This window comes from Suncus etruscus, chromosome 15, assembly GCF_024139225.1.
Source record: "Suncus etruscus isolate mSunEtr1 chromosome 15, mSunEtr1.pri.cur, whole genome shotgun sequence".
NCBI lineage: Eukaryota > Metazoa > Chordata > Mammalia > Eulipotyphla > Soricidae > Suncus > Suncus etruscus.
Window position 1 is genome coordinate 91,557,944 of NC_064862.1, and position 18,228 is coordinate 91,576,171.

Here is an 18,228-nt window from a genome sequence, read left to right on the forward strand (position 1 = left end):
CTCCTGGCTCTATGCTCAGAAATCACTCCTGGCAGGCTCGGGGGACCATATGGGATGCTGGGATTCGAACCACCAACCTTCTGCATGAAAGGCAAATGCCTTTACATTCATGCTATCTCTCCGGCCCCACTTCTGAGATTCTTTATTTGTTTTGTTTTGTTTTGGTTTTGCTTTGGGGCCACACCCTGCAGTACTCTGGAATTCCTCCTGGCTGTGCCCAGGGATCACTCTTGTCAGTGCTTGGGGAGGCCCTATGGGAAGCCGGAGATCGAACCCAGGTCAGCCTCATGCAAATGCCCTCCCCGTTATTTTCTGGCCTGCAGTTGAGTCATTTTTGTTCGTTTTTGCCCATTTTTGGGTGGGTGTTTGGGCTGCACTTGGCGATGTTCGGGGGTTACTCCTGACTCTGTGCTCAAAACTCGCTCCTGGCAGGCTCAGGGAACCATGTGGGATGCCAGTTATCGAACCTGGATCAGCCACATGCAAGGCAAATGTCCTACTGCTATGCTATTGCTTAGCCCTTTTGTTCGTTTTTTCTAAGTGTTTTCTTCGTTTTCTTCCCTTTGCCTTTTTCATTTGCCTGGTTCATTTGACCAGGAGTAACCCCTGAGTGCCGCCAGGTATGACCCAAAAACCAAAAAATAAAAAGGGGTGTGTGTGATGTCTGGGGCCAGAGAGATAGCACAGTGGTAGGGTGTTTGCCTTGCACGCAGCCCATCCAGAACAGACAGTGGGTCGAATCCCAGCATCCCACATGGTCCCCAGAGCTTGCGAGGAGCAATTTCTGAGCACAGAGTCAGAAGTAACCCCGAGCCTCACCAGGTGTGACCCAAAAACCAAAAAGGAAAAAGGGGGGATGATAGGCTAGAGATATAGTACAATAGTAGGGCATTTGCCTTGCATGCAGCCAACCTGGGCAGATCCAGGTTTGATCCCTGGCATCCCATATGGTCCCCTGAGCCTGCCAGGAGCAATTTCTGAGAACAGAGCAAGGAGGAATTCCTGAGCATTACCAGGAGTAACCCAAAATAAAAATAAATGAGGGTACTGAATGGGGATTGCAGAGCCACGTGGCCTGGGATGGCAGAGAAAAATCCCTCCATCCATCCTTCACCATCCACCACCATCGCTAATTTTTTTTTTTTTTTATTTTGGTTACTCCTGGCTGTCTGCTCAGAAATAGCTCCTGGCAGGCACGGGGGACCATATGGGACACCGGGATTCGAACCAACCACCTTAGGTCCTGGATCGGCTGCTTGCAAGGCAAACGTCGATGTGCTATCTCTCCCAGCCCAGCCATCGCTAATTATTTAATGCAACAGAGGGTGATATTGAGGAGAGAACAGCTAGTAGCAGAAAAATGAGGTGATGTTGATCACAGAAGGTTTTTTTTTTTTTGTCACACCCAGCAGCATTCAGGGGTCACTCCTGGCTCTGCACTCAAGAATTGCTCCTCACAGGCTTTGGGAGACCACATAGAATATCAAGAATCAAACCCTGGGGCCCGAAGGGATAGCACAGCGGCATTTGCCTTGCAAGCAGCTGATCCAGGAACAAAGGTGGTTGGTTCGAATCCTGGTGTCCCATATGGTCCCCTGTGCCTGCCAGGAGCTATTTCTGAGCAGACAGCCAGGAGTAACCCCTGAGCATCGCCGGATGTGGCCCAAAAACCAAAAAAAAAAAAAAAAAAAAAAAGAATCAAACCCTGGATGGCCACATGCAAAGCAAGCACCCTCCCCACTGTGCTATCCTTCTGGCCCCTCAAAAACATCTAGGTCGGGACCTGAGCAATAGATAGTACAGCAGGGAAGGCATCTGCTTTGCATATGGCTGTCCAGGGTTTGACCCCCCCCCCCAGCACCTCATAGTGTGCTTTGAGCCCCATTAGGTATATTTCCTGAATGCAGAGGTAGGAGGAACCCCTAAGCACTACTGGGTGTGGCTCAAAAAAAAAAAACTAAAGAAATAAGAAAAGAAAGAAGAAGTTATGAAAGGGGGAAAGGGCAGAGGAAGTCAAGTGTAAAATAAGTCTGTGATATGGGGGACATTTCTCCAAACCCCACGGAAATATTGATGACGATATGAGTGTCTGGATTAAAGATGAGAAAGGAGGCAAGGACGCTGAGAGTGTGGGCCCAGAGCACAGAAGGAAGGAGAAGGGAACAAATGGGGAAACATGGGTGGGGGGAAGGGGGACATTTACCCTTCAAGCAACTGACCTGGGTTCCATCCCTGACTCTGCACAAGCTCCCCATAACCCTACCAGCAGCCGACCCTGAGCACAGACCTGGAAGTCAGCCCTGAGCACCGCCAGGAGTTACAAATACTTTTATGCCTTTCAAAAACAAAGAGAGGCTGGAGTGATAGCACAGTGGTAGGGTGTTCATCTTGTACAACAAACCCGGGTTTAATCCCGGCATCCCATATGAGCCTAACAGGAGCGACTTCTGTGTGCAGAGTCCGGAGTAACCCCTGAGTGCCTGGTGTGGCCCCAAACAAAATCAAACAAACAAAAAATCAAAAACAAAGAGACTGGGGTCAGATAGCACAGCACATAGGGTGCTTGCCTGATACGTGGCTAACCCGGGTTCAATCCCCAGCATCCCATCGAGTCCCCAAGCACTGCCTGGAGTGATCCCTGAGTGCAGATCCAGGAGTAACCCCGGAGCACCCTGTTTTTGGGTGTAGTCCAAAAACAGAAAAGTGAAGAACCCAGAAGCCACTGATAGGGGCTGGGCCAGGCACCTGGACACATACCTGGGAGAAGCGACAGGGGGTTCATTCTTGTCAACTCTGGTGAGGGTTGGATGTTCCAGCAGAACCTCTCAGTACCTCAGGGCTGAACTAGACCCAGCTTCTCCATTTCTAAGAAATACCCCAGAAATACCTAGACAAGGACCCAGTGTCTCCAATCAGGTGACTTGGGCTATTGTCATCAGAAAAGTGAACTTTCCTGTCTTTCGCCATCCCAGACCTTGGTTCTGCTTTTTCTGTACCTCCTACACTCTGTGGCCCAGAGTCTGGGGTTTTCGAGCTTAACCTGCAGCCCTGGAGTGACATGTCTCAGGAACCCCAGGACAGTGGCGAACCAACAGCTGCAAGGGACTTTGGGCTCAAAGTCAAGTAGTTTAGGGGCCAGAGTGAGAGCACAGCAGGGAGGGCACGAGCCTTGCCTGGTGCTGACCCAGGTTCAATCCTAGGCATTGTATAGGTCCCATGGGCACTGCCAGGAGTTAGCCCTGAGCATTGCTGGGTGTAGCCCCAAATCAACAAAACAAATAAACCAACAAATTAAAAAATGCACAACCTCTGGATTTGGGATAAGAAAAAAAAAAGGTTTATTCCTGTTGCAAATCAGCCCCTGATGAAGTTGAGTGATGGAGGGATGGAGGATGAGGCCTTTCTCCTCCAGCTGGGACCACACATCTGTTACCTTGTTCAGCCGGCGGTTCTGAGGTGAATGCGGCGGGAAGAAAGCCAATTGGCAGTCAGGTTTCCAAAGAAAACAGCTCTTTATTCCTTGAAGAGGCCGAAGCCAAAAGGCCTAAGAATAGGCCCCAGGAAAAAAGCCCCTCACCTTCCACAGACCCTTGCTTTTATGCCCCAGAATCAGGTACCACCCAATGGTGGGATCAGATACCACCCAATGGTGGGAGCAGAAACAGGTACCACACTAGGGTGGGAGCAGAATGCCAGGTTACACCCTAGGGTAGGACACAATCACCGATCAGGGTAGGGTCAGTAACATAATAATCCCATAAAAAGGTTTACATACACAACAATTCCCCCGTTTGTTTTTAGTAAACAGACAAAAATATACAAAAGTAAGTAATATTGTCTACAATTATTAAAGAAAAAACTAGTCAATAATAAAAGAGCGGCTGTTTGCATAAGCGCATCACAGGAAAATGTAAAGAAAAACTTCTAACCTAAACACAGGATGTCTAAAGCCAGAAACATGTGTCAAGGAATCAACTAAAGCTCCTGAGATGATAGATCTATGAAGTACAAAATGAAGAATTCCAAGTAAGTTCTTCCTTGGAAAAGTGGATGGAGAACCTAAAATTCAATGATCAAGGATCTTGTAGGCGATGGGGAGCTCCCGGGGCAATCGGAAAGCCCAATTGTAATCCGTAGACATAGATTCTTCAAAGAGAAGCCAGAAAGGTTGTGTAGCAGGCGAGAAGAAGCACCTTTTCTTTATTTGTTGTTGTTGTTGGTGGTGGTTTTTGGTATTTGGTTTTTGGGTCACACCCGACAGCGCTCAGGAGTTACTCCTGGCTCTATGCTCAGAAATCGCTCCTGGCAGATACTGGGATTTGAACCAATGACCTTCTGCATGAAAGGCAAACGCCTTACCTTGGACCCATTTTCCATTCAAGTCCAGGTAGACCAGAAAGCCCATCTTTGAGGGCATTGAATTAGGCCCTTATTTTGGAGGAAGCATATACCCCCTGCACAGTGGGGGGGGGCACTGCAATGATGATCAATAGGCATCTGAATTTAATCCAAGTTCTTAGTTCAGGCAGAAGTCCATATGAGGTCTGAAATTGATGTACCAAGTACGGCCGATTATTTATAGATGGGAACTTAAGTCACAAACCAGAACAAAATGTTTAAGGCAAAGAACCTCCCTGTGTAAATAAACAATTTGAGGGCCCATCCAAAATGGATGGAACCTCCTATAAACCTAGTATTTCACTTATGATGCGCCCATGCAAAAAACCCTGAGAACAGACAAAAACAGCGTTTAGGAAATTATAGACAACAATATCTAACCCACTAACCTAAAGTCAAGAAAGCAAAACCCTAATGTAATACAACATCAATTCCTAAGATTAAAAACTAAAATAGAAAAATATTAATTACAATAGTCAAAAGAAGTGTAGTACCAAATATAAATTCAAAGGATTACAATTATAAGAAAAATACAAAAGGTGAAATTTCTACAGAGTCCAATACCAATCTGTAAAGATGAGGAGTCTGGAACTCCGAAAAGACTGGCAAAAGACACTTGATGGATCTGGAAAAACAGGTTGAAGCCTGGTATATATATATATATATATATATATATATATATATATATATATATATATATATATATATATATATAACATCAAGCTGAATGAAGAAGGAAGGCCAGTACAGTTATCCATGTGTTGGGGCATCCCCAAGCATTACATCATTGCCATCATGAGTTGGTTGGGCTTCTGCATTTCCTTTGGGATCAGTGCAATCTTGGGGTAGCCATTGTAGAAATGGTCAACAATAGCACTGTGTATGTGGATGGAAAACCAGAAATTCAGATAGCACAGTTTAACTGGGATCCAGAGACTGTGGGTCTATCTGTGGATCTTTATTTCTGGGGTTACATTGTGACACAAATTCCAGGTGGCTTCATTTCAAACAGGTTTGCAGGAAACATGGTACAAAACTCCAACAATCATGGATTTCTTCCTCAGGCCGAGATCAGGAGGCTTGTAGTTGTGGGTGAAGGAGATGATTTGCACATGTGAAGGGAATCCTGAAAATTAAATGCTAAGGACTAGGAAGAGAAAAGGAAGGATAAGGAAGACTAAATTGGGGAAGATAAAGGTAGGAAAAAGGGAACTATATACAAAGTATGCAAAACAGACATACACTGAACAAGGCATACACATACAGACATCACAAAAAATATGGCCATAACACTCACTCATACCAAAAAATATTTGTTGGAAAGGATCCAAAATAGAGCAAAAGAAAAAGGAATTCAGCTGAATCAACTAAAAGCGCTTTAAAATGTAATAGCCAGCAACTGTTTAGATGAATCATTTCAAATTCAAAAAAAAATTTTTTAATGGCAGAGCAGATCTGAAAGAGAATTTCATGCATAATACAAACATGGAAAACTCTACTGTAAGTGTAATACAGTATATATACAAATTTATTGTACAATAGTAACTCTATGATAGTCAATCATAGGCAAGAAGCACCGTGAAGAAAGTCCACCTAAAAAGTATCATTATGTCAGCGTCTTAAAACCTAAATTGAGGGAAATAAAGCAATGATGTTAAAATAAAAAGAGTGAAAGTCGTTAAATGAGTATACCTAGAAAGAAAAACAACATTAATATGATGAGAAATTTTTCTTTTAGGTGAACCTTGACTAAATTAAATTGTAAGATTTCATGATTAACTGAGACCTAGAGCAATAATGAAATTAAGACATAAATCCATCATACAAGGAAACACATTGGGGGTCCATGATTTTCAATCCATATTCATTGATCATGCCTGTGGAAAGAATCCTAGAGCATTAATAGCAACTGATAAGGAAGTGAAATGATTATCTGGTGTTCATTGTAGATCTTTAAGAAGTATAAAACAGGATGTATGCTGCTGTGGATTTCACCAATGTATTAGGGACTTTTTGATCTTCTTGTCATCGAAATTGATCCAGTGTTGTTTTTCAGCAATTTTACAGTATGAAGTACAATGTCCATAGTGAACTTTACCATAATGGTTTGACACTGATGATAAGTTGTATTTCTTAATCTTGCTTTTATTCTCTGAAGTGAATTCTACTAAATTGAGATCTTCTATAGAAAAATCCACATAGGTGTGCAATTTTTTTTATTTGTTTGCCATCAAAAGCAAAACGTTTCAAGTGTATTATAAGTACTAGTGGCAGTTTCCATAAATACGTTTTCTTTGAAAAAATCCCTTCTAGTTTTGCAGCTATTGCACTGAACTTTGTTGTCATCCCTTAACTCTTCTTCTTTAAAAAAAATTTAGAGAGATGGGCCCGGAGAGATAGCACAGCGGCGATTGCCTTGCAAGCAGCCGATCCAGGACCAAAGGTGGTTGGTTCGGATCCCGGTGTCCCACATGGTCCCCCGTGCCTGCCAGGAGCTATTTCTGAGCAGACAGCCAGGAGTAACCCCTGAGCAACGCCGGGTGTGGCCCAAAAACCAAAAAAAAAAAAAAAAAAAAAAAAAGAAAAAAAGAAAAAAAATTCAGAGAGGCATTTCTGTGATGTACATTTATCTGTAGATGTAACAGCCAGGGACAAATGAACAAATGTCTCATAAACCTCAGACTTTTGGTGGCATGTGAGACATGGTAGTATAGATTTGAATTGTCCTTGAAAGAGATCATAAATAATAGATTCGTGAGCCTTTCGGTGTTCTGGACTAAATTGTTCATAATTTTCATTTTCCATAAAATGTGTAGTTTTATCTGTCATTAGATTTACAGTAAGCAAATCCTGATGTAGTCCCTCTATTAGAAATATCAGTAGTTTGTGTGGATCCTGCTGATTGTGTCCAGCAAACTGGTCATTAAGTAAACCAATTGTTACTTTGAAGCTTTCAGGGTTAATATATCTATGAAACCCATTTCTCATGGTTTTGATGAGCCGACCAAATTCTTTGGCTATTTACCTTCATGCCCCATTGGATTTTTCTTGTTAATATTCTTTTTATAATGATCTTGATGAAAATACTGAGTCAAGTCTGAAATATTATACAAGCATTGCAATATTGAGTTCATATAGCAAGAGTTTCCTATATTTTGGAGCCCAGTTAAGACAGGTTCCTGTCTTTCCTTTTGCATCTCAGAGTGTAAGGGTTTATAACTACCATCAGTCTCACTCAGTGTTTGGTGTGTGACAGCTAAATCCTTGCTCCCTGCCCCAGAGACCTCAGCAATATTACTGTTGTTAGTGTCTGGAGTTTTTGCTCTGAAGGGGAGTTTATAGTCTGAACCTGATCATTTGTGCTAGCCCAATTTCTTTTTTTTTAATTTTTTTTTTAGTTTTTTTTTTGTTTTTGTTTTTGTTTTTTTGTTTTTTGTTTTTGTTTGTTTGTTTGTTTGTTTTGGGCCACACCCGGTAACGCTCAGGGGTTACTCCTGGCTATGCGCTCAGAAGTTGCTCCTGGCTTGGGGGACCATATGGGACGCCGGGGGATCGAACCGCGGTCCGTCCAAGGATAGCGCAGGCAAGGCAGGCACCTTACCTGTAGCGCCACCGCCCGGCCCAATTTTTTTTTTTTTATTTTTAATTATGAGAACAAAGATGCAAAGAAAGAGGACAAGGTAAAGTTACAGTGGAAGGACAATCACCCATAACATAATTCTCAGAAGAAGTCCCCTTGCTGATATCTTAACTTTGAACTTTCAGCCAAAGAACATTAAGATAAATAAAAGAGAATCCATGTACAGTTACTTTGTCCCTCAAGTCCCCAGATTGTAACACATTATAATATTTCTTAACAGCACACAAGGCAATCTAAAGCCATAAAACTTAGTAACTCCTTAAACATTAGAGGCATAGTATTTTTTACATTTCCAAGTACATGCATATTAGCTTAAGTTAACCTCAAATTTTAAGTGTTTTTTTTTTTTTTTTTTTTTTTTTAAGGATTAGAGTCCAAGGAGCACAGTAAAAACGGTGTTAGAGTGGCAATTGTTGTTTGCATAGGGCCACCGAAATATGAGGGGCATGGAAAGGAATAACCTTGTCCTAAATACAAAGAGACCCTACCCCTGAAGTTTCCTGGCATAAGACCAATTCTAGGTTCCAGGCAAGTTAGATCGTCCAATCCAAGACATTGTTCAGAGTGCCAACACACTTTTCACACAGTCTCTGTTGTTGGTATCATGTTTCTGTATTAAAGATCCTGGAATCTGCATATCCTACATTGAAGTCAGGATGTGGAGCATCCTCTCATTTCACCTCACCATTAAAGGGCAATACAGGAAGCCCTGTCCTGTAAGCAGGTCGTTGTTGTTAAGTCTTCTCAGTGTTAAGGGAAGTCTCTTTTGAGCAAGTCGATGTCTGAACAGTGGTAGGGTCTTCCGTTGTAGAGGATTGATTCCAGGTGATGTTATAGACAAACCTGGATGTTTCTTGGATGGCTTCCCTGGTTCAGGAGTGAATGGAAAATGCCCTTTCTTCTGAGGCCTGTGCCAGGTCATTATGTCAATGTTCAGGGTGTAAGGTCCCTTTGCACTACAAGATTTGTGTATTCCAATCTCTATTAGATAGGATCTTATTTGTATGTATAGTATTTTCTCATTTTAATGTGCCTATGCAAAAAAGGAGCAATGCCATGTGGCGTTATTGGTGCATATGGGGGCCATAAGAACAAGTCCAACAATCCCCATGACATGGTACAATCATAAGCATTAAACTGGGGGACTCTTTCACCAAAATTACTTGTTGAACAGTTCATAAAGAGAAGATAAAAAGTGGTTAGAATCATCACTGTATAAGAGAATATTTATTAAGACTTATAGTTGTCAGAGAAAAAACACAAAATATTCTAAAAAAATACGTGTCCATTTTATGTCTTTTGAAACAGTTTGGGGTTGTTACACACAATGCACGGCTTTGGTCTGTGATTAGGATTGTGCAATACTGAAGTTAAAAAGAGTAATGTGGGTTAGTGATGTTTGGGGGGGTGAGAGAGTTAAGGAGTAAAAATGAGCTTTGTAGGGGTGTGGGAAAGGGCAGAATACAAAATGGACATTCTGGATATGCAAAACATAACATAAAGATAAGGAATACTCTTAATACATACAATGCACCCCCGCACAGTTTTCCATATGCAGAATGATCAGAAATTGCCAGTGACAAACTTAGAGCAACCGAACAAATCTCAGCACACCCCAAGTTAATCTCAGCACACCCCAAGTTAGCTAGCCCAATTTCTAACAAGGTGTAATGGAATCCAAAATTTCTTGGGAGGGTTGTCATTAGTAGAAACATAGGCATATCCCCTTCCTCTCAGGAGAAGATATCCAGCTATCCATTTTTCATCCTCCTTGATCCAAATAGGTTTATGGGTTGTTTCTTGTCTCTGAATATCTTCTTTAAAATGTCTTTCCACTGCAGTGTAACTTTTCTCTTGGGGTAAGTTTAAGTAATTTAGTGTGATAAGAGTCAAAGATAGCAAACCTGTTGGTTTGTGGTAAACCTCTTTTTCTATTTTTTTTTTTGTAATTGAGGGTGTTTTTTTGTGTGTGTGTGGTTTTTGGGTCATACCCGGCAGTGCTCAGGGGATACTCCTGGCTCCATGCTCAGAAATTGCTCCTGGCAGACATGGGGGATCATATGGGACACCAGGATTCAAACTGATGATCTTCTGCATGAAAGGCAAACGCCTTACCTCCATGCTATCTCTCCAGCCCCAGTAATTGAGTTTTTAAGGTTCTGTGAGTCCTTTCTACAATGCCCTGTCCCCTACAATTTTAAGGAATTCCTTTCAGATGTCTTATCTGCCATTCTTTACAAAAAAAATCAAAAGCTTTGCTAACATAGGCTGGCCCATTATCAGTTTTTATAGAATATGGAATACCCATCACAGAAAAACATTGTAAAAGAAAACTACCAACAGCCTTAGATTTTTTTTTTAGAAGACGTAGGAATTGCCCACATAAACCGAGAATAAGTGTCCACCACACATGAAGATAAGGTTTCCTTGGAAATAAATCTGTTTGAGTTATATCCATTTGCCAAAGTTCGTTAGACTGTAAGCCTCTTGGGTTTGCTCCTGCCATGTGAGTCTTTTTTGTTAACGGTGCACATATGTTGCAGTTTTCTACAATTTCTCTAGCTTGCCTCCATGGAATTGGTAATTCACATGTAAACAGCGAGCATTTGTGTGTAGGGCTGAATGTTCCTCTACAGGTGATTTAAATATAGGCATTGCTAGCAAGTCAGCAGTATTATTTCCTTGAGCCATGGATCCTGGAAGACCTGAGTGGGCTCTAATATGCGTGATGAAGATGGGCTCAGTTCGTTTTTGAAGAAGCTGCTGTAATCGTTTAAGTAAGTTCTGTATGATCGGGTTATTAGCATTAAGGGAGGCAGTGGCTATTACATGACATAAATTTACCACATACAAAGAATCAGAAACTATATTCATGGCTTCAGATACATTTTCTAGTAGGTAAATTAACGTTGCTAATTCAACTTTCTGTGCAGATTTATATTTGGTATCTATGGTCATATTAATGCTGTCTCCGGGTATTCCTCTTTTTCCATTTGGAGATCCATCGATGTAAAAAAACCTTGGCATTGGGAATAGGGGGATCCCGAACAATCGAAGAAATAACAAATTGAGTTTTCTTTAAAAAGTCCCAAGTTTTTCCTGCTGAATAATGGGAGGATGTTTCTCCTGTGAAATCTAAGAGGGCCCTTTGTAGAGATTCATTAAAAGACAATATTGACTCAATTTCTTTTTTGGTATTGGCAAAACTATTATATCTGGGTCAAAACCTAGTAAAGATATAGATTTGAGTCTTGCCTTGGTAATAATCTTTGAAATCAGTTGCAAGTAGGGGACAACTGAGCGAGGCTGTTTGTTATGTAAATACACCCATTCCAAAAGTCCTGCCTGTTGCATCAAGGCCCCTGTGGGGGTTTCTATAGTAGGGAAGATTAATAGAAATACTTTTTCTCCTGGGTTGAATCTTAAGAGAAACGATTTTTGTAATCTGCTCTAGAAGATGTCCAATTTATTTTTGGCAGCTGTTGTTAAGTTTCTCGAGCTATCTAAAGCAGGGTCACCCTCCAAAGTTTTAAACAGATTAGACAACTCTGCATTCGAAATTCCTAGTGCAGGGCAGAGCCAATTTACATCACCTAAGAGTCTCTGAAAATCATTAAGAGTTCTGAGGTTTTCTTTTTTGATAGAAATTTTTTGTGGACGTATTGACGTTCAGTCCAAAATAAAACCCAAATATTGATATGGTGGCATTATCTGTATTTTTTCTAAAGCTATTTTCAGTCCTGATGTTTGTAAACAGTCAATAACATAAGAGTATAAGTCCTGTAAATCTGTTTCATTGTTCATTGTGAGCAAGATATCATCTGTATAATGAAATATCATGGCTTGAGGAAATTTTTCACGAGCAGGGCTCAAAACCTATCTACAAAAACTGGCACATTTTTGGGGAATTCAGCATGCCCTGGGGGAGAACAGTCCATTGGAAACATCTGCAGGGATGGGTATTATTGAGAGAAGAAACTGAGAATGCAAAACGTTTTTTATCATCTGGGTGGATAGGAATATGGTAGAAGCAGTCTTTCAGATCAATTATAATTAGTGGCCATTCCTTTGGAATAACTACAGGTGATGATAAACCAGTCTGCAATTTGCCCATAGGTATCATGGATAAATTTACAGCTCTAAGATCCATCAAAAGTCTCCATTTACCAGATTTCTTTTTTACAGTGAACATAAGTGAATTCCATTGATAAAAAGATGGTTCAATATGTCCTAAACTTAGCTGTTCTTCCACTAATTCTGTCAGCACCTTTAATTTATCAGTTTTAAGGGGCCACTGACCTGTCCAAATTGGTTCATCAGATTTCCATTTTATTTATTTATTTTTTTTGGTGCTGGGGTTTTTATGGTAGTGGCCCCTATAAAAATTTTGGGTTTTTATTTTTATTTTTTTTTTGTTTTTGTTTTTGGGCCACACCCGGCAGTGCTCAGGGGTTACTCCTGGCTGTCTGCTCAGAAATAGCTCCTGGCAGGCACGGGGGACCATATGGGACACCGGGATTCAGGATTCGAACCAACCACCTTTGGTCCTGGATCGGCTGCTTGCAAGGCAAACACCGCTGTGCTATCTCTCCGGGCCCAAATTTTGGGTTTTTAAATGAAAAGAAGTTTGGGCTCTTCTGGAGCTAATGGGATGTGGAATTCTGCTTTCCACTGTTTGTGTAAGTCACAGCCCCACAGGGATGGTGAAAATGGGCCTACGTGAGGTCTGATTATCGCTTTTTGATTTTCTGGGCCGTAAAATATCATAGTCCTCGTACTCAACAGACAGGAGCTCAGGCCTCCTACTCCTTCTAGTGAATACGGGATTTCCTGGCGAGGCCAATTTTCTGGCCATTCTTTATCAGAAATTATGGTAACCTGAGCACCCGTATCTATCATGCCATCAAAGGGTTGCCCTTCCAAGTGAAATTTGATCATTGGGTTTTTATCTTTAAATTTAGTAACCAGAGCCACGATTGGGTTTTGAGCAGCACCTGGATCTGTGCTTCCAAAACCTCCAATGCTAGTCTTATCTGAAGTCCCAAATTTGACGTAAGGCACTGTTACTATCTGGCTAATTGCTTCTCCTTTTTTAAATGTCCACGTAACTGGTACAGTAATAACTACAATGATTTCTCCCATAGAATCTGAATCAATGGCACCAGTGGTTACTGATATACCTTTTATGTTGAGGGAACTTCCGCCAAGAATCAAAACCATAGTATCTGGGGGTGGTGGGCTCACAATGCCAGTTTCTAACATGTAAGGGCATGCTCCTGGGTAATTTGTAATGTCCTCTGGGCATAATATGTCTAATCCAGTGCTCCCTGATGTGGCATGAATTAATTCTATTATAGTGATGAATTTTCTTGGGCTGGGCTTGGAAGGATTATTGTCTGTGAATTTTGCCCCTGATTACTAAAAACAAAAGGGGGAATTGTTGTGTATGTAAACCTTTTTATGGGATTATTATGTTACTGACCCTATTCTGATCAGTGATTGTGCCCTACCCTAGGGTGTGACCTGGCATTCTGCTCCCACCCTAGTGTGGTACCTGCTTCTGCTCCCACAATTGGGTGGTATCTGATCCCACAATTGGGTGGTACCTGATTCTGGGGCATAAAAGCAAGGGTCTGTGGAAGGTGAGGGGCTTTTTTCCTGGGGCCTAATCTTAGGCCTTTTGGCTTCGACCTCTTCACGGAATAAAGAGCTGTTTTCTTTGGAAGCCTGACTGCCTGTTGGCTTTCTTCCCGCCACATTTACCTCAGAACCGCAGGCTGAACAGGGTAACAGACACGTGGTTCGAGCTGGAGGAGAAAGGCCTCATCCTCCATCCCTCCTTCAGTCATCAGGGGCTGATTTGCAACATTATGGCACCCGAACAGGCTGAACCTGGACCCTCAATAACTGTAAGTAACATACTTTATTGGAAATTTCCTCTGCTGACCATTAAATGGTTTCTGTGGTTATTCATGTGGATTCTGCCACCTTTTTGCATATGTATTGGTTCTCTATTATACAAGTGGATTATTCCATTTTGTTTTAAACTAATTGGTTTGTATCTAAGGACAATCACTACAGTTGGATGGTTGTGGTGTATATTTCAAATGAAAATTGCATTGTGTTTAGCCGTCATAGTTTGTGGAATTTCTGTGTTGGCTCATGTTGTTACCATGAACATAGGTATTGGCTGGTATTTAGGAAATAGAAAGTGCAGAAATGGTGAGGCTAAAACCAGTATGGATAATAAGGAAATCTTTCCGATGAAAATTTAGACCAAGGTGCGGGCTGACGAATCCAGCCCCACCATCAACAATATAGGAATTTTTCCTGGAAGAAAAACAACTCGAGGGGCCGGAGAGATAGCATGGAGGGTAAGGAGTTTGCCTTTCATGCAGAAGGTCATCGGTTCGAATCCCGGCGTCCCATATGGTCCCCCGAGCCTGCCAGGAGCGATTTCTGAGTGTAGAGCCAGGAGTAACCCCTGAGTGGTGCCGGGTGTGACCCAAAAACCAAAAAAAAAAAAAAAAAAAAAAAACTCGAAAAGTTAAGCCTGATTCTAGCGAATCGTATGACAGTAGTGACTCAGACGATGATTAACCTTCGGTGCTAACTCCATAAGTGAGATCTCATTCTATTCAAAAATTGAATCGCACAACAGTGCAGATTCAGACGATGAACCACATGCACGGGCCCCAGAGCTCTATTCAGAGTAATTTTGCTAATCCGGCCTCATCCCCTTTACATGGGGTAAATGTTTCTAACTATGTACCCTATCAGATGGAAGAATTAGATCAGTTTAAAAAGGCATGTAAAGAGTATGGTCCAAAATCACCATACAGTGTGGAATTACTAAAACTTTGGAGTCATAACTCATCTTGGACTTTGTATGATTTTTTTTTTTGGGCCACACCCGGTAACGCTCAGGGGTTACTCCTGGCTATGCGCTCAGAAGTCGCTCCTGGCTTGGGGGACCATATGGGACGCCGGGGGATCGAACCGCGGTCCGTCTCCTAGGCTAGCGCAGGTAAGGCAGGCACCTTACCTCCAGCGCCACCGCCCGGTCCCGGACTTTGTATGATTTTAAAAGAATCGCTGATATATGCCTCTCATCTAAACAGTGAACTGAATGGAAAATGTACTATTCAGAAGGCGTAAAAGCCAAATTATATAGCCGGATGGTATGAAAAAAAATAAGTGGCAGGTGTTACTCTATCGTATGAATTATTGATGGCAGAAAATCAATTTGCAAATATTCAGACACAAGCAGCTTTACCTAAAGAAATCTTAAATTTAATTAGGAATATTGCATTGTCATCATGGAAAAAAATGGATTCTAACAGCATTGGTAGAGGAAACTTTTTAAAAATTACCCAAGGCCCTTATGAGCCATATGCAGAGTTTGTAGGTAAGATTAAAGATGCGCTGAAGGTACAAGTGGAAGATGAGGAGATGAGAAACTTCCTAGTAAAATCTTTGGCTTATCATAATGCAAATTCGGCCTGTAGATTAGTATTGAATACTTTAAATGCAAAGGCAGATGTGAATGATTTCCTTTATGCCTGTTGGAATGTCTATGGGGAACCCCAACCCCTACCCCACTTAGACTAGGTACAAACCTTCCCAGTTACCAAGGGAACGATGCCTTTCTACCCATGGGGACAAAGTCTTTCCCAAAAACCAGGTCTTTGCTCTTCCAGAAACCTCACTAATAACCTAAGAAGAGGTTTCAACACAGGAGGCAAATCGTCTGCTACCATTGTGGAAAATAGGGGCATATTAAAAGGAATTGCTGTCTTCTTTTAAATTCAGCTGCTCAAGGACACACATACAAGAAGCAGGGAAATGCCCACAGGGCCTCCCCCCAGGCCCTTCCAAATCAGGGGCTGATTTGCAACAATTCCCTTTAGGATAAGTAATTCTTCTTAATAAAGACAATATCTTTATTTAAGTACCATGATTATAAACATGCTTGTAGTTGGGTTTCAGTTATGAAAATATAAGTAATCCTCTAGGCAAAAAATTTATTTTTTGTTTTTGGGGCCATACCAAGTAAGGAAGAATTCCTGAGTGTGACCGAGGAGTTCCCTCTAAGTATTTCTGGGTGTTGCTTGAAAACCAAAATCAGGGGCTGGAATGATAGCAGAGCAGTAGGGCGTTTGCCTTGCACACGGCTGACCTAGGACGAACCCGGGTTCGATCCCGGACATCCCATAAGGTCCCCCCCGAACTTGCCAGGAGCGATTTCTGTGAGCAAAGACTGGAGTAACCCCTGAGCACCGCGGGTTGAGTCCTTTATCTTTATACTACACTGCCCCCTTCTGGCAACAGTTGGTAATGGAAAAACTCAAAGCCGCTTCAAAACTTAGATTTAGAAAGCAGGGTTACCGGATGAAAAAAATCTTGATTTTCAGTGGATGTGGATTTGCAGGCAAATCCCCTGACATACTGTTACATTTATAAGTGTCATCTTGGGGCCGGGTAGGTGGCGCTGGAGGTAAGGTGTCTGCCTTGCAAGCGCTAGCCAAGGAAGGACCTCGGTTCGACCCCCCGGCGTCCCATATGGTCCCCCCAAGCCAGGGGCGATTTCTGAGCACATAGCCAGGAGTAACCCCTGAGCGTCAAACGGGTGTGGCCCAAAAACCAAAAAAAAAAAAAATAAGTGTCATCTTAATTATATAGATTTTTTTTGTTTTATGGCCACAGCCAGCTATGCTTGGCACATTTCTAGTAAGCTTGTGGACCATGTGTGGGACCACTGTATTTTCAAGTGCAATAAGAAAGTAATAAGAGGGGCTTGTGTTGTACAGACTGAACCCCCCAAACCCGGTCCCATATAACTTGGAGTACCACGAGGAGTGATTCCTGAGCACCATGAGGTATGACCCCAAACCAAAGGTTAAAAAAAAACAATCTTAGGTTCTGGAGAGATAGCACAGCGGTAGGGCATTTGCCTTGCAAGTGGCGGAGCCAGGACCAATGGTGGTTCAAATACTGGCATTCAGTACGGTCCCCCCTGCCTGCCAGGAGTGACTTCTGAGCAGAGAGCTAGGAGTAACCCCTGAGCGCTGAGGGTGTGGCCCAAAAACAAACAATAAAACAATTTAGGCTCTTTAGAGAGAACCAGGAGCTTCAGTAGCCTTCCCCTTTCCTCCTTTTCCACTCCCTTCCTTTCCTTTTTTGCAATGTTGGGGTCCCCAGGACCTAACGGTGGGAAGGAGGGGAGGTCTGGAGCTGGAGGTGGCACGGTCCTGGAGCTCTATCTGGGCTCGAGCAAATGCCAATCTGGAGCTACAGCCCTCTCCCTTCCACCGCCTTTTCTTTCATTTAAGTTTACAAATATATATGTATAAAATGTTTTTGGGGCCACTCAGGGGTCACTCCTGGCAGTGCTCATGGGACTAGATGGGGTGCCGGGGGTGGAACTCAAGTTGACCCAGTTCAAGGAAGGCAATTGCCCTAAAGTCTGGATTATCTTTGAGGCCCAGGTTTTAATTCGGGTTAGGAAGCTATAGAAAGTGGGGGGCGGGAACGGAAAATGGGGCTCTAGGGAGAGGACTTGCAATCCTCTCTCCCTCCATCCTCAGACCTAATAAATGGAAGTCGGTGGAGCACCCTCTCCCGGGTGTCTTCTGCTCCCCTCTCAGATGGGGGGGTCCAGAGGGTGGGTCAAGGGGTCCCCAGAGACTGCCCTTTGCAAGTGAGCCCCGGCCCATGTGCTCCAGCTGCGTACAGTTTGGGGTGCAGTTTGTGCATTGGGTCAGTCCCAATGCACCTGTCATCCACTTCTCCTAAATCCCACTCACTCCATCATCACCCAGTTCCCAGGCCCAGATAGGAGACCTCGGAATTCAACCGGCCCCGCCCAGGAGGTCCTTTTCTCGTCCGGTCCTGCCAATCAGCGCCTAGGCCACGCCCAGGGACACTTAGACCACGCCTCGCTGTCCCGGTTGGTCGCTGGGTTGTCATGGTGACGTCGAGCCCGCCCCTTCCGCGTCTTCCACTTCCGGTCGTGCGTGGCAGGCAGGGCCGCCGTACAGGAATCCCGCGCCGTACGGAACCCGAACAGTCATGGCGGCGCCCTGTTTCTACTTCCGGCGCTACCCTTCTGGCAGGTTCCCAAAGTCGCCACTTCCTTCGGGGCCTTTAAACGCGGACAGAAACTTGCGGAGGCGCCATCCATTTGCACG

General features: G+C 43.0%; 1 long non-coding RNA gene across 1 annotated transcript in view; it reads right to left on the reverse strand.

Annotated features, from left to right (window-relative positions):
• LOC126030315 (uncharacterized) overlaps positions 1-2,807 on the reverse strand; it is a 5,000-nt gene extending 2,193 nt beyond the window's left edge. The window contains exon 1 of the long non-coding RNA XR_007503101.1: positions 2,758-2,807. This is a non-coding gene — a long non-coding RNA (uncharacterized LOC126030315). The remainder of the gene's footprint in view (positions 1-2,757) is intronic.
• Between the last annotated feature and the right edge of the window lie 15,421 nt (positions 2,808-18,228).